The sequence below is a fragment of the Salmo salar genome, chromosome 15, assembly GCF_965601325.2.
Source record: "Salmo salar chromosome 15, fSalSal1, whole genome shotgun sequence".
NCBI classification, from domain to species: Eukaryota; Metazoa; Chordata; class Actinopteri; order Salmoniformes; family Salmonidae; genus Salmo; species Salmo salar.
Genome location: NC_138305.1, coordinates 81,403,453 through 81,419,606, shown reverse-complemented (window position 1 = coordinate 81,419,606; position 16,154 = coordinate 81,403,453). Strand labels below are relative to the sequence as shown.

Here is a 16,154-nt window from a genome sequence, read left to right as displayed (position 1 = left end):
CATGGCTATCACAGCATTCTGCAGCGATATGCAATCCCATCTGGTTTGCGCTTACAGGGACTATCATTTGTTTTTCAACAGGACAACGACCTAACACACCTCCAGGCTGTGTAAGGGCTATTTGACCAAGAAGGAGAGTGATGGAGTGCTGCATCAGATGACCTGGCCTCCACAATCACCCGACCTCAACCCAATTGAGAGGGTTTGGAATGAGTTGGACCGCAGAGTGAAGAAAAAGCAGCCAACAAGTGTTCAGCATATGTGGGAACTCCTTTAATACTGTTGGAAAAGCATTCCAGGTGAAACTGGTTGAGAGAATGCCAAGAGTGTGCAAAGCTGTCATCAAGGCAAAGGGTGGCTACCTTGAAGAATCTCAAATATAAAATATATTTTGATTTGTTTAACACTTTTTTGCTTACTACATGATTCCATATGTGTTATTTCATAGTGTTGATGTCTTCACTATTATTCCACAATGTAGAGAATAGTACAAATAAATAAAATCCATGGAATGAATAGGTGTGTCCAAACTACATTCCTTTACTTTTTATATTTGTGTATATTGTAGTATATTGTTAGATATTACTGCACTGTTGGAGCTAGGAAAACAAGCATTTCGCTACACGGCAATAACACCGGCTAAATATGTGTATGCAACCAATACAATTTGATTTGATTTGTGAATTGAATTCCATCACAGCAGCTCAACATGCTCACTTTAAATCCAATAACAGACAATATAGATTTTATCCAGTCGCTTTGACACACGTGGACAAAGAAAATCGAATGAAAATTGAGAAGGCAGGGGATCAACCCAGATGCGAGTTAGTGATCGATGAAGAGGTGGTGCAACATGAACAAGATTAAATGGATCAGAGGATAATCATCAACCCATGAGCAGACTGTACGAGCCATGCTGGGTGTTTATCCATGTTTGTTCACATTATGTATGATTTGCGAGTGTGTGTGTGTATCTTTGTGCACACCTGCATGTATGTGTGTATACTGTATGTTTGAGTTTGATCGTGTGCGTCAGTTTATCAATGCGTATCTTTGTGCACCAGTGCATGTTTGCTGGGCCTCAACACAAAGAAATAACGTGAATAATAGTGATGTGCGGGTTGACTCATAGCCTGCAGTCCCCGTGGTCATATCCGCCGGGCAGGTGGGTTTAGGGTCATTGTGTGGCTGAAGGGCGGGCGAGTGGCTTTAAAAAATGTAGAAATGTATAATTATTGTGCAATTTATATAGGGTACATAGAGTTTTTTCTTTAATTTTTTTGTAGGCTATCTGGTATTAGTGCGTAAACCTAAGCTTTAGGGCTTAACTGTAGGCCAAATAGCATACACAGCCAATCGCCAAATATTGCTTTTGGGAAAGGGCAGAAAAGTTTACGTTAATCCACTGAGGCAAAAAGGACATTGTCGAAGTTGAATTCAATAAGAGAAAAGCTGCGAAAGGAGAGTTGAAAATAAAGAGAAGGGAGGGCCAGAAAAGTAATGTTTGGAAAAGATTTGTTGAAGAGGTAAAAGAAGATAATAGCAGTGCCAGCTATGTTATGTAAGATGATTGTGAAGCACTGTACAAATTAGACAGTCACAAGACGGGACTTCAAATAGGCCTATGGCCTATGGCCTATTTGAGGGGCGAGAAGGATGACCAGGATGTGTGCTCCGGGCTTGTGCTGACCAACTGGCAGGTGTCTTCACTGACATTTTCAACATGTCCCTGATTGAGTCTGTAATACCAACATGTTTCAAGCAGACCACCATAGTCCCTGTGCCCAAGAAGGCAACCTGCCTAAATGACTACAGACCCGTAGCACTCACGTCCGTAGCCATGAAGTGCTTTGAAAGGCTGGTAATGGCTCACATCTACACCATTATCCCAGAAACCCTAGACCCACTCCGATTTGCATACCGCCCAAACCGATCCACAGATGATGCAATCTCTATTGCACTCCACACTGCCCTTTCCCACCTGGACAAAAGGAACACCTATGTGAGAATGCTATTCATTGACTACAGCTCAGCGCTCAACACCATAGTACCCTCAAAGCTCATCCCTAAGCTAAGGATCCTGGGACTAAACACCTCCCTCTGCAACTGGATCCTGGACTTACTGACGGGATGCCGCCAGGTGGTGAGAGTAGGTAGCAACACATCTGTCACGCTGATCCTCAACACTGGAGCCCCCCAGGGGTGCATGCTCAGTCCCCTCCTGTACTCCTGTTCACCCATGACTGCATATTCAGCCACGACTCCAACACCATCATTACGTTTGCAGACGACACAACAGTGGTAGGTCTGATCACCGACAATGACGAGACAGCCTATAGGGAGGAGGTCAGAGACCTGGCCGGGTGGTGCCAGAATAACAACCTATCCCTCAACGTAACCAAGACTAAGGAGATGATTGTGGACTACAGGAAAGGAGGACCGAGCACACCCCCATTCTCATCGAGGGGCTGTAGTGGAGCAGGTTGAGAGCTTCAAGTTCCTTGGTGTCCACATCACCAACAAACTAGAATGGTCCAAACACACCAAGACAATCGTGAAGAGGGCATGACAAAGCCTATTCCCGCTCAGGAAACTAAATAGATTTGACATGGGTCCTGAGATCCTAAAAAGGTTCTACAGCTGCAACATCGAGAGCATCCTGACTGGTTGCATCACTGCCTGGTACGGCAACTGCTCGGCGTCCGACTGCAAGTCACTACAGAGGGTAGAGTGAACGGCCCAGTACATTACTGGGGCTAAGCTGCCTGCCATCCAGGACCTCTACACCAGGCGGTGTCAGAGGAAGGCCCTAAAAATTGTCAAAGACCACAGCCACCCCAGTCATAGACTGTTCTCTCTACTACCGCATGGCAAGCGGTACCGGAGTGCCAAGTCTAGGACCAAAAGGCTTCTCAACAGTTTTTACACCCAAGCCATAAGACTCCTGAACAGGTAATCAAATGGCTACCAGGACTATTTTCACTGTTTGCCCCCCCCCCCCTCTTTTACGCTGCTGCTACTCTCTGTTTATCATATATGCATAGGTACTCTAACTATACATTCATATACATACTACCTCAATTGGCCCGACCAACCAGTGCTCCCGAACATTGGCTAACCGGGCTATCTGAATTGTGTCCCGCCACCATCCACCCTCCAACCCCTCTTTTACGCTACTGCTACTCTCTGTTCATCATATATGCATAGTCACTTTAACCATATCTACATGTACATACTACCTCAATCAGCCCGACTAACCGGTGTCTGTATGTAGCCTCGCTATTTTTATAGCCTGCTACTGTATATAGCCTCGCTACTGTTATTTTTCACTGTCTTTTTACTGTTGTTTTTATTTCTTTACTTACCTATTGTTCACCTAATACCATTTTTGCACTATTGGTTAGAGCCTGTAAATAAGCATTTCACTGTAAGGTCTACACCTGTTGTATTCAGCGCACGTGACAAATAAACTTTGATTTGATTCGATGGCACGTCAAGGGAAATGCAGCCTACTGTTTTGAGTTAAATGGAAACTGAAATCTGGACCCTGACTGTAGATCTACAACCTCTCACATAGCCTTAATAATTGCTCCTGCATAACTAAGCATTTCTTGCAGTAAAATTATACACCAAACATAAGTAAAATTTGGACTTGGGAACTGGAGTGGAGAAATATTATGTATTTATTTGTGCATCTTGAGAGAATGCAATGCTCAGTTAAATACCATCTGTAGAGGTGCGGTCTTCATCATAAAAGCACAATAAAAGCTGATAGTATTTCAACCACATGAAATATGCATCGAAGCTGAACTGACATCTTATCAGAAACACATTGGGTCGTTTTCACAGCTTTCTTTTTTCTTACAACTGGTCAAACTGATGTCATTTAGACATTTGCTTTATTGTATTTTCTCCCCAGTCCCTAAGTCTCCCCAGTCTCTTTGCTCTGCGAAAGATGACAGAGAAACTTTACAGATGTCAACTAGATTGAAGCATTCATTCTATCAATCTATGACATTATTCTGTTGACCAGGGGTTTGTTTAGTTCTCTAGGGCATCATATAATGACAGAACAGAAGCTGCATGTTTCTAATTATAGACAAGTTGACTAACAAATAGCCTACCAAAATGTCGTAAATTATAAGCAGAAACATATCTAAATCAGGCACACAGAATAAATCCTGCACCCCCTGTCAAAAAAAATCATTCCTCAGTCATTGACTGTAGCTTATAGAACATTGTCTATATTTGCGTGTTAGGGTTAGGTGTGGGCCTCAGATTTTCACATCTAGTTGGGCAGTTGCGGATGGGTTATTAGCATTCTGGGCGGGTGCAGGTGAACAAACTGCTTACCCGCACACCACTAGTGCCTAAGACGTGAACATCACCCACCCCACTAAAGAATCTGGCTGCTGAGTGAAGAGGGCCTCTCCCAGAAGTAGCCCCTAGACTCCACCCCCCCCCCCCCCCCCCGGCGCTCCCCGTGACTGTCTAGTTGAAACACATGCGCTCCACTGAGTTCACACACAATCCCACACAAACACACCCAGACACCCACATTCTGGAAGCCCTTATAGTAGATAGAAGCCTACAGTCATACACAGTATTGCCTTAAGCAAGTAACGCATGCAGAAACTTTATCTGATGCTTTACGACTTTTATCTAAATGCTTTGTGCACAGTGCCATGCTATTTGCTCTCGTATTCGAATGCAGTCTCTGGATGCTTCATGTTAGTTGAGTAAGCTATCTGATGTAGCAATGCAGAGTACACTGAAGCCACTGGAGCAGCAAGTGGAACAAAGCAGACAGTCACAAGCTGGTGAATAACAGGAAAACTATAGACAAAGAGAGTCAGAGAGGACAAATACCAACTTACTGGTAAAATACTGTTGTCAATGTTGTTATGCTCTAATTGCTCTTTGATGTGGGAAGCAGGTGGCGGGTGTAGGCAGATTCATGGAGCTTGAACAGAAAAGTGCACAGCGTGCATGATTGTGCGTGGCTGTGTGCGCACGCGCGCGTGTGTGTGTTGCTATATTGTGCATACATCAGCTGAGTCTGTGGATCAATAAACCCTCATGCCACAACAAACTTCTCACAATGTAATGGGTTCAAAGGTTAAACACCTGTCATAGAGGAAGAAGCAACCTTGGGTCCGAGACTGATGACAAGACGTCTTTCCACTTGACTGGTTTATTCTCTGGAAATATAATGGAGCCTTTAGAGAAATAGAAAAATCTAGGACTTTTTTATTTTCACTGCAGGACTCTTATATTACAGACATTATGATATATCATGGTGTTTGAATTAACATACTATAACCAGTCATACTGTAATCCTGGACTGCTATCTTTGTTTGGTTTCTCACCCTACAGAACTGAGACTTGCCTTCTTCTGTGTTCACTATCAACATTCAAACCTTATCAGTGTTAAATGGCCATGCCTTTTTGTGTTTTGTGGTTGACCAAGGCCGATCAATGCCCTTCCCAGCATAACACAAAGACTCCTTCTTTTTGTTTTAATAAAACGTTATTGCCGATTTTCCACGCTTTAGAGCTGGCTGTGCCTCATAAGTAAATGTCACATGTACGCACACACACTAACCCACATTCAGTTCTCTCTTTCTCTCTGTCCCTCTCCTCAGCCTCATGAGTGTCGAGGTGTATTGCTCTGGCTGGGCCTTACATCTAAAACATCCTCATGGCCAGACTAATATTATCAGAGCACAACACCCGAAACCAGCGTTAGGGGAGACAGGAGCACTGGACCATCATCTTGGTAGGGAAGCAGTGATGGAAAGAAACCAGGCCATCATTGGCTAGGAAAATATAAAATAAATCTTGAATGTTTCAATGCTCTACTTAATGAATGAAAACATATCGAACAAGAAATCCCTAACTTCACTGGAACTGTTTGACTGAATGTAACTTTCCATACAGGAAAGCGCATGGAGAGGAATCCTACCCATACACTAGACATAAGGAAATGAAGTGAGGGAGAAGAGCTGTTGAGTGGTTGTGCTGCGGTGACCACAGACGGCCAGAGCAGAGCATCAGTATGTTACTGACTGGACAGGCAGGTGCAGCCAGATGTTGAAAGAGTTGGGTTCCGTACATGTTTGCATTCCAGCGGCTGAGGTAAGCCTCGGACCCCGTGCCACTCACCCTGCTGGCCGCATCAGCCCATGTATCTGTGTGAATCTAGAAACCCAGTGTAAATAGACAGAGCAAACACAACTTGAGCCAACCTGGGCCATCCTGAGCAAAAGTTGTCAGACTTCCAAAGTCAACACAGCACACGGTCGACTAAACATCGAAAACAAGGCAATAGCAGAAAAACTGTACAAACACTCCTGTTACTTGGTCCATTTGTCACCGAAGTCATAAATAAAAATAATAGAAATCATATTTCTTTCTATTTACTTTGAAAAAAAAAGTATTGTCATGACCAGTAAAAGGGGTTGTTTGTTATTATAGTTTGGTCAGGGCGTGGCAGGGGGTGTTTGTTTTATGTGTTTCTGGGTTTTTTGGTTAATGTTCTATGTTAGTATACTTCTATGTTTGTTCTAGTTTTTCTATTTCTATGTTTAGTTTATTGTGTTGACCTTCAATTGGAGGCAGTTGTTCCTCGTTGCCTCTAATTGAAGGTCCTATTTAGTAGGGGTGTTTTTCCATGGGTTTTTGGTGGTGTTACGGATACAGGTATCGTGTGTGTGTGTGTGTGTGTGTGTGTGTGTGTGTGTGTGTGTGTGTGTGTGTGTGTGTGTGTGTGTGTGTGTGTGTGTGTGTGTGTGTGTGTGTGTGTGTGTGTGTGGTGTGTCCTGTATTTGTATTTCATTTCTCTCCTTCTCCCCTCACAGGTGACAATCATCATCATTCCCCCAATCAGAAGACACCTGTTCCTTTTCCCTCAACCAATCACAGCCCCTTTCCCTTGGTTTAAAAACCCAGTCAGTTGTTTTCTCCCCAGATCAATCTTTGTGTTCATTCTCTCAATCGCTCTCTCTGTCCCCAGCTCTAGCTATCTCTTGCTCTCTGTGTTGATCTATTTTGTTTTGCAACTTCATGTCACTTTGTCCATCCCACCTGTGAGTATTATTTTGTTAGTGTTGCCTGTTTGTTTGTTTGGTGGGAAAAGGGGGTACTAAGACAAGTCGCCCATGGGCATACATTACCCGTAGGAATACTTTGTCTAAATACCCTAGTTAGAACTGGGCAGACCACCCACTGTATTTTTGGTTAGTTAGCTAGTTGTTGTGGAAATAGGCTAGTCTAGCTTAGGGGTGTTTTTGATTATTGTTTCTTTGCTTGGGTCCAGCTCAGCCCTTTTTCTCACACCCCTTTACCGTGTGTTTAAAATAAACCTTTTGAGTTTGACGGTAGATTTCAGTGGTCTGGTTTTTGGTTCTCACTGTTCTTTATCACTATTATAATTTGCATGATTTATGTTACGGGTCTCGTATCCATCCCCCCTAGACTGCTGGGCCAAAGGGATTCGTAACAGGTGGGTAGTTGTTCCGTATGTAAGCTGTGTGCCTTACAGGACTGTTTTTCGTCGTTGTTTTTTGATGTGTTTATTTTGGTTTTCTTCACAATAAAGATGAGTACACACATTCCCGCTGGGCTTTGGTCCCGTCCTTACGACGAACGTGACAAGTATTTTCTGACTTGTCTATAAATCCCATCACATACACAACAAAAATATAAACGCAACATGTAAAGTGTTGGTCCCATGTTTCATGAGCTGAAATAAAAGATCCCAGAAATGTTCCGTATGCACAAAAAGCATATGTTTAGATCCCTGTTAGTGAGCATTTCTCCTTTGCCAAGATAATCCATCCACATAACAGGTGTGGCATATCAAGAATCTGATTAAACAGCATGATCATTACACAATCAAAGGCCACTCTAAAATGTGCAGTTTGTCACGCAACACAATGACACAGATATCTCACGTTTTGAGGGAGAGTGCAAACGCCTCTGTCGGTTTAGAGAATTTACCAGTACGCCCAACCGGTCTCACAACCGCAGACCACGTGTATGTCGTCGTGTGCGGTTTGCTGATCAACATTGTGAACAGAGTGCCCAGTGGTGGTGGGGTTATGGTATGGGCAGGCAGGCATAAGCTATGGACAACGAACACAATTGCATTTTATCAATGGCCATTTGAATGCACAGAGATACCGTGATGTGATCCTGACTCCCATTGTCATGGCATTCATCTGCATCCATCACCTCATGTTCAGTATGATAATGCATGGCCCCATGTCGCAAGGATCTGTACATAATTTGTGAAATCAAAACAAAAATTCCCAGTTCTTCCATGGCCTGTATTCTCACCAGACATGTCACTCATTGAGCATGTTTGGGATGCTCTGGATCGACCACGTACGGCAGCGTGTTCCAGTTCCCACCAATATCCCTCAACTTTGGACAGCCGTTGAAGAGGAGTGGGACAACATTCCACAAACCGCAGTCAACAGCCTGATCAACTCCAAGTGAAGGAGATGTGTCGTGCTACATGAGGAAAACGGTGGTCACACCAGATACTGACTGGTTTTCAGATTCCCGCCCCTAATAGTGAATAATAGTGAAGACATCAAAACTATGACATAACACATATGGAATCATGTAGTAACCAAAAAAGTGTTAAAGAAATCAAAATATATTTTATACTTGAGATTGTTCAAAATAGCCACCCTTAGCCTTGATGACAGCTTTGTACACTCTTGGCATTCTCTCAACCAGCTTCATGAGGAATGCTTTTCCAACGGTCTTGAAGAAGTTCCCACACATGCTGAGCACTTGTTGGCTACTTTTCCTTCACTTTGCGATCCAACTCATCCCAAACCATTTCATTTGGGTTGAGGTTGGGTGATTTTGTAGGCCAGGTCATCAGATGCAGCACTCCATCACTCTCCTTCTTGGTCAAATAGCCCTTACACAGCCTGGAGGTGTGTTAGGTCATTGTCCTGTTGAAAAACAAATGATAGTCCAACTAAGCATAAACCAGATCGGATGGCATATCGCTTGAGAATGCTGTGGTAGCCATGATGGTTAAGTGTGCCTTGAATTCTAAATAAATTACAGACAGTGTCACCAGCAAAGCACACCATCACACCTCCACCTCCATGATTCAGGGTGGGAACCACACATGCAGAGATAATCCAATAACCAACTCCGCGTCTCACAAAGACATGGCGGTTGGAACCAAAAATCTCAAAAGACAGATTTCCACCAGTATAATGTCCATTGCTCGTGTTTCTTGGCCCAAGCAAATCTCTTCTTCTTATTGATGTCATTTAATAGTGGTTTATTTGCAGCAATTCGACCATGAAGGCCTGATTCACGTAGTCTCGTCTGAACAGTTGATGTTGAGAAGTGTCTGTTACTTGAACTCTGGGAAGTATTTATTTGGGCTGCAATCTGAAGTGCAGTTAACTCTAATAAACTTATCCTCTGCAGCAAAGGTAACTCTGGGTCTTCCTTTCCTGTGGCGGTCCTCATGAGAGCCAGTTTCATCATAGGGCTTGAATGGTTTTTGCGACTGCACTTGAAGAAACTTTCAACGTTCTTGACATTTTCTGGATTGACTGACCTTCATGTCTTAAAGTAATGATGGACTGTCGTTTCTATTTGCTTATTTGAGCTGTTCTTGCCATAATATGGACTTGGTCTTTTACCAAATAGGGCTACCTTCTGTATACCACCCCTACCTTGTCACAACACAACTGATTGGCTCCAACGCATTGATTCCACAAAGAAACTTTTAGCAAGGCACAGGCATTCCAGGTAACTACCTCATGAAGCTGGTTGAGAGAATGCCAAGAGTGTGCAATCTGTCATGAAGGCAAAGGGTGGTCAATCTAAAATATAACATTTATTTTGATTTGTTTAACACTTTTTTGCTTACTACATGATTCCATATGTGTTATTTCATAGTTTTGACGTCTTCACTATTATTCTACAATGTAGAAAATAGTAAAATAAAGAAAAACCCTTGAATGAGGCAGTGTGTCCAAACTTTTGGCTGGTACTGTATATATATGTGTGTGTGTGTGTGTATATATATATATACACACACATACACTACCGTTCAAATGTTTGGGGTCACTTAGAAATTCTTGTTTTTGAAAAGCACATTTTTTGTCCATTAAAATAACATCAATTTGATCAGAAATACAGAGCAGACATTGTTAATGTTGTAAATGACTATTGTTGCTGGAAACGGCTGATTCTTAATTGAATATCTACATAGACTATTAATAGCATAGCCTTCATTTCTCAGAACAAGAATAGATGGACTAGTTTCAGAAGAAAGTTCTTTGTTTCTGGCCATTTTGAGCCTGTAATCGAACCCACAAATGCTGATGCTCCAGATACTCAACTAGTCTAAAGAAAGCTAGTTGTATTGCTTCTTTAATCAGAACAACAGCTTTCAGCTGTGCTAACATAATTGCGAAAGGGTTTTCTAGTGATCAATTAGCCTTTTAAAAGGATTAACTTGGATTTGCTAACACAACATGCCATTGAAACACAGGAGTGATGGTTGCTGATAATGGGCCTCTGTTCGCCTATGTAGATATTCCATAAAAAATCTGCAGTTTCCAGCTACAACAGTCATTTACAACATTAACAAGGTCTACACTGTATTTCTGATCAATTTGATGTTATTTTAATGGACAAAAAATTGCTTTCTTTCAAAAACAAGGACATTTCTAAGTGACCCCAACGACACACACACACACACACACACACTGTACATACATACAATACATTCAGAAAGTACTCAACCCCTTGAATTTTTCCACAATTTGTTAAGTTACAGCCTTATTCTAAAATGTATTACATTTCATTTTTACTCAATCTACACACAATCCCCTATAATGACAAAATGAAAACAAGTTTTTCCAAATTTTACAAAACAGAAATAGCTCATTTAGATAAATATTCAGACCTTAACATTTTTTTTGCTTAGGTGCATCCAGTTTCAATTTGTATTTATTATGGATCCCCATTAGCTGCTGCTAAAGGCAGCAGCTACTCTTCCTGGGGTCCAGCAAAATTAAGGCAGTTTATACAATTTTAAAAACATTACAATACATTCACAGATTTCACAGATTTCCATTGATCATCCTTGAGATGTTTCTACAACTTGATTGGAGTCCACCTGTGGTAAATTCAATTGATTGGACATGATTTTGAAAGGCACACACCTGTCTATATAAACGTTCCAATGTTTACAGTGCATGTCAGAGCAAAATCAAGCCATGAGGTCGAAGGAATTGTCCATAGAGCTCCGAGACAGGATTGTGTCGAGGTAGAGATCTGGGGAAGGGTACCAAAACATTTCTACAGCATTGAAGGTCCCCAAGAACACAGTGGCCTCCATCATTCTTAAATGGAAGAAGTTTGGAACCACCAAGACTCTACCTAGAGCTGGCTGCCCGGTCAAACTAAGCAATTGGGGTAGAAGGGCCTTGGTCAGGGAGTTGACCAAGAACCCAAATGTCACACTGACAGACCTCCAGAGTTCCTCTGTGGAGATGGGAGAACCTTCCAGAAGGACAAACATCTCTGCAGCACTCCACCAATCAGGCCTTTATGGTAGAGTGGCCAGATGGAAGCCACTCCTCAGTAAAGTTTGCCAAAAGGCACCTAAAGACTCTCAGACCATCAAAAACAGATTCTGTGGCCTGATGAAACCAATATTGAACTCTTTGGCCTTAATGCCAAGAACCACGTCTGGAGGAAACCTGGCACCATTTCTACGGTGAAGCATGGTGGAGACAGCATCATGCTGTGGGGATGTTTTCAGCGGCAGGGACTGGGGGACTAGTCAGGATGGAGGAAAAGATGAACGGAGCAAAGTACAGAGATATCATGATGAAAACCTGCTCCAGAGAGCTCAGCACCTCAGACTGGGGCGAAGGTTCAACTTCCAACAGGACAACAACCCTAAGCACACAGCCAAGACAACGTAGGAGTGGCTTCGGGACAAGTCTCTGAATGTCCTTGACTGGCCCAGCCAGAGCCCAGACTTGAACTTGATTAAACATCTCTGAGACCTGAAAATAACTGTGCAGTGACACGCCCCATCCAACCTGACAGAGCTTGAGAGGATCTGCAGAGAAGAATGGGAGAAACTCCCAAAATACAGGTGATCCAAGCTGGTGGCATCAAAGCCAAGAAGACTCGAGGCTGTAATTGCTGCCACAGGTGCTTCAATAAAGTACTGAGTAAAGGGTCTGAATACTTAATACTTGAATACTGAATACTTGTAAATGTGATATTTCAGGTTTAGAAATTTTAGCAAATGTACTACAAATAAAACAGAAATATCACATTTACTGAGTAAAGGGTCTGAATACTTGTGTAAATGTGACAGTTTCTTTTATTTGTAATACATTTGCTAAAATAAATTTGAAAAAAACGTTTTTTCTTTTTCATTTTGGGGTATTGTGTATAGATTGAGGGAAAAAAAGATGTAATACATTTTAGAATAAGGCTGTAATGTAACAAAATGTGGTGAAAGGGAAGGGGTCTGACTACTTTCCGAAATGCACTGTATATGCTACAGTAACATACTAATGCAAATGCTATTGTTATTTGAAATACAGTAAAAATAGTATTAATTTTACCAAGGCCTTCATAAACACAACCAAATGATTATTTTTGCAAAAGCATATATGACATTTAATAATTACACTGTTAGATGAAAGTTGCAGTCAGAATGAAGGGGCCCCCCGGCAATTACAAATCATATTTCCATACTTTTTCAACAGTGGGATAAAACCAAAACAAAATTAGTCACTTCACATTCCCATACTGTTCCAAGTGGAAAGTATCTCCACTTTATCAAAGTTCCCATTTGAAAAACAATGATTTATATGCTTTCAACTATCCAAGTAACATTAACTGTGTTCCTCTATCACAGCCCATTGTAGAGTTGCTCAACAGGGAACCAGTACCTGATGCATATAGTGAGTGACAGCTCAAGTCTGTCCAACAGCCCAACACTACCTCCCCTTCCCTTCTTTTCTCTTCCCGTGTCTCTCTCACTCCTTCCCGGTGGCTGTAGGCTACAGGCAGGGGAACAGGGTGTAACACCGTCCCTCCCTTTCCCCTAGTAACACTGCTCCTCAGCAAATGCAAGCTCCCACGTGCTCATCAGCAAGGTAGCAAAGAGATAACAAAACTAGAAGAAACTCAACAGGATGCACCTTACCAGAAAATAACTGACAGCATGAAGCACAAACAACCTGGCTCCTTTAAGACAGAGAGACACAAGGGGGGGGGGGGGGGGGGGGGTAACTGTAGCCATAGAGGGTTAGCTGTGTTGCGCTACACTACCTCCTTAGAATTCCCAGAGCCCAGTTACATCAGCGCAGCCAGCAGAAGCAAGTGCAGAAAAAAGAGAGAGTGAAAGCAAGGAAGAGGGGGAGAGAGAGTCAGCAAAGTGAAAAGTAGGGCAAGCCACTGTACCTCACACAGATGCAGGTCCTGAGCGTGTGTATGTCTGTCAGGGAAGCAGGTGCTGTCCCAGGGTACTGACCCAGTAGAGCTGCTGGAGGAGGGGGCACTGCTCTGGGCTGGGTAATCAGTCACACATCACCATGCACTTTCCATCTCTTGTCTGTCCTCTGTCCTTTTTCTGCTCTGTTTTACTCTTACTCTGCTCCCCTCTCTCTCTCGCTAGCTGCCTGACAGGCTGACTGACCACCCTCTCAGATGTACGGAGAATGAAAAAAAAAACACTGATATAGACACACAGAGAAACGAGGAGGGAAAGGGGAGGGGGAGTTTCAAATTAAGAAAAAAGAAATCCCTCTCTCCAAAGTTACATTTCTCCCTCTCCCTCTCTAGCTCGCTCACAGAGTTCTCAGTGAACCAACAGCGGTGTGGAGTCGTGGCTGAATCAGGACAGCCCTAGCCATCTGTTGAAACATGCCTGCCTCTTTGCTTTACTCAGAGAGAGAGAGAGAAGGGAGGGAGGGAGGGCAAGGGAGGAGGGGGAAGTGAATAGGGAGAGGGCTGTACTGCCTTCCTGTGCCCAATCTGAAAACAGAACACTTTCCCTTGGTGAGGCAGGCGGAGCCAGAGAAATGGAGAGAAGGAGAGAGAGAGAGCAGAGAAACTGAAAAAGATAAAGTAGAGAGACAGGGGGAGGTGGGACAGAGACAGAGACAAAACAATAGAAAGAAGGAAGTAAATGAATGAGGGAAAAGGGACAAGTTTATAAGTGAGAAGTGGAGTGAGTGGAGGGAGGGAAAGAAAGGGAACAGGAGCACATTTTATGAGAGGTGGGGGTGAAATGGAGAGCTTGGCTCAGATCCTCTGTATTCATGTGGCTGGTACGATTTGGGCTTAATGGCCTGTGTAAGCCAATAGAGGACAGAGAGAGGGGAAAGGAGGAACAGGGGTGCAATGTTACACCGTAAAACTATAGCACAGACAGACAGAGATCTGTAATTACTCCCTTACACCAAGGACACATAAACACAAACACTTGTTTCACACACAGATACACAAAACTAAAACATTCAGATACACAGACTGACAAACACACCCAAACACTCCCAGAGGCTATGCAGTAGAAATAAACACAGAAAGGAAATAAATAAACTCAAGAGAAAGTCACACTGAAGATGGGCCAAAAATATTTTCAATTTTGGGAAGCTCCTGGGATATGGACGAATCTCACTGGTCAGGGATGGCAAGGAGCACCAGATAGTACTTGTGGGTGTACAAATTCAATTCAATTGTATTTGTCACATGGTAGACTTTACCATGAAACGCTTGCTTTCAAGCCCATCCCAACAATGCAGATTAAACATAATACTAATTGTGTACAAGCAAATGTGTGCGCGTCCAAATTTTACCATCCTCTGCAATCCTGTTTGTCAAGTCCTCCCTCTCTCTCTCGCTCTCTCCATTGCTTTCTCTCCCAATCTCGCTCCACTAAAATACTTCTTTACAGGCTCTCTCCATCTGGTCTTTCTGATGGCTGGCCTTTAAGACCCCCTACCTCCTCCCTCCCTCCCTCCCTCCCTCCCTCCCTCCCTCCCCTCCCTCCCTCCCTCCCTCCCTCCCTCCCCTCCCTCCCTCCCTCCCCTCCCTCCCTCCCCACCCTGTAAAACTACCATGGGAAAAGTCCTGGCCAGCTGCTTTGACAGACAGGTCGAGCCTAAAGGACATTGCCCTTACTTTATACAGACTAGTGTGTGAGAGGGAAAGAGAGTTTGAGTCAGTATGAATGAGCCTGTCAGTGGCTCTACTGTACTTTGCACTGCCGGTCTCTGTATGACTCTCTGGGTTTCAGCCAGTGCTAAGGCTTGCTGTAGTAAGGAGTGTTCAGTTGTCAGGGGAGGGAAAGAGAACAGAAACACTATGCAATAAGCCAGTTGTAGCAGTAGCTTACAGCCAGCAGCTTGTAGATCAAGGTTAAACACAATGGTGTGGGGATATTTTTACTGTGCTCAACCTACTCACAGATACAGTGATATAATAAGTACGAGGGAAGTTAGAGATAATAATGAGAGCACAACGCTACTAACTTTTTTAGTTGATCTGACTTCACTCTGGATCCAAAACCTGCAGTGCCTGCCACCCAATCGTCTCCTTCCCAGTGTGCAGAGCAGGCATGGTTGCCTATCAATTCCGTTTCAGAGTTCAGAGCCTTCTGGCCTTGCTAGACAACTCTGCCTTCCCTGACTGACAATATCTCCTCGTATCATCAGGCGGGGCTGAAAACACACACCTAACATTTGAGTCGAGTGCATCCATCAGTGTCTCCACAAGCCTCTTTACTGATCTGATCTGCCAGTATACATCTACCAGCATTGTTCAGTGCAACATCCCCAGGTACAGAATGGTAGGTTCTTTACTGTGGAGCTACAGTGTCAGGAAAAGGTTAGAGATCTCAATCAATCACCTGCCATGTGTCTGGGAGGTGATGAATGTCTTTGTTCTCCACTCAGGGCTAATTCATTCCCACAGACACAAGCACACTAAATGCCAAAGTGCACTAGATTAATTGTGAACACCCCTCAATCCATTTGCAAAGCCTCCCTGTTTATTCCTGGTTTATAATATCATGTTGTGAGCATGTGATCACAGAGGCACTGCTGTGGATTTGTTTCACCATCCAGCTG

The 16,154-nt window shown here is 43.3% G+C and overlaps 1 protein-coding gene across 6 annotated transcripts in view; it reads right to left on the bottom strand.

Moving 5' to 3' along the window:
- The window catches only part of LOC106572085 (extracellular sulfatase Sulf-2-like), a 182,589-nt gene extending 168,643 nt beyond the window's left edge, over window positions 1–13,946 (bottom strand). For 3 of the 6 annotated variants that reach the window (XM_014145901.3, XM_014145907.3, XM_014145904.2), the window contains exon 1: window positions 13,486–13,946. The gene's annotated coding sequence lies outside the window, so the exon portion shown is untranslated. The remainder of the gene's footprint in view (window positions 1–13,485) is intronic. The other 3 variants (XM_014145905.3, XM_014145906.2, XM_014145908.2) reach the window with 1 other exon arrangement.
- Window positions 13,947–16,154: the final 2,208 nt, after the last annotated feature.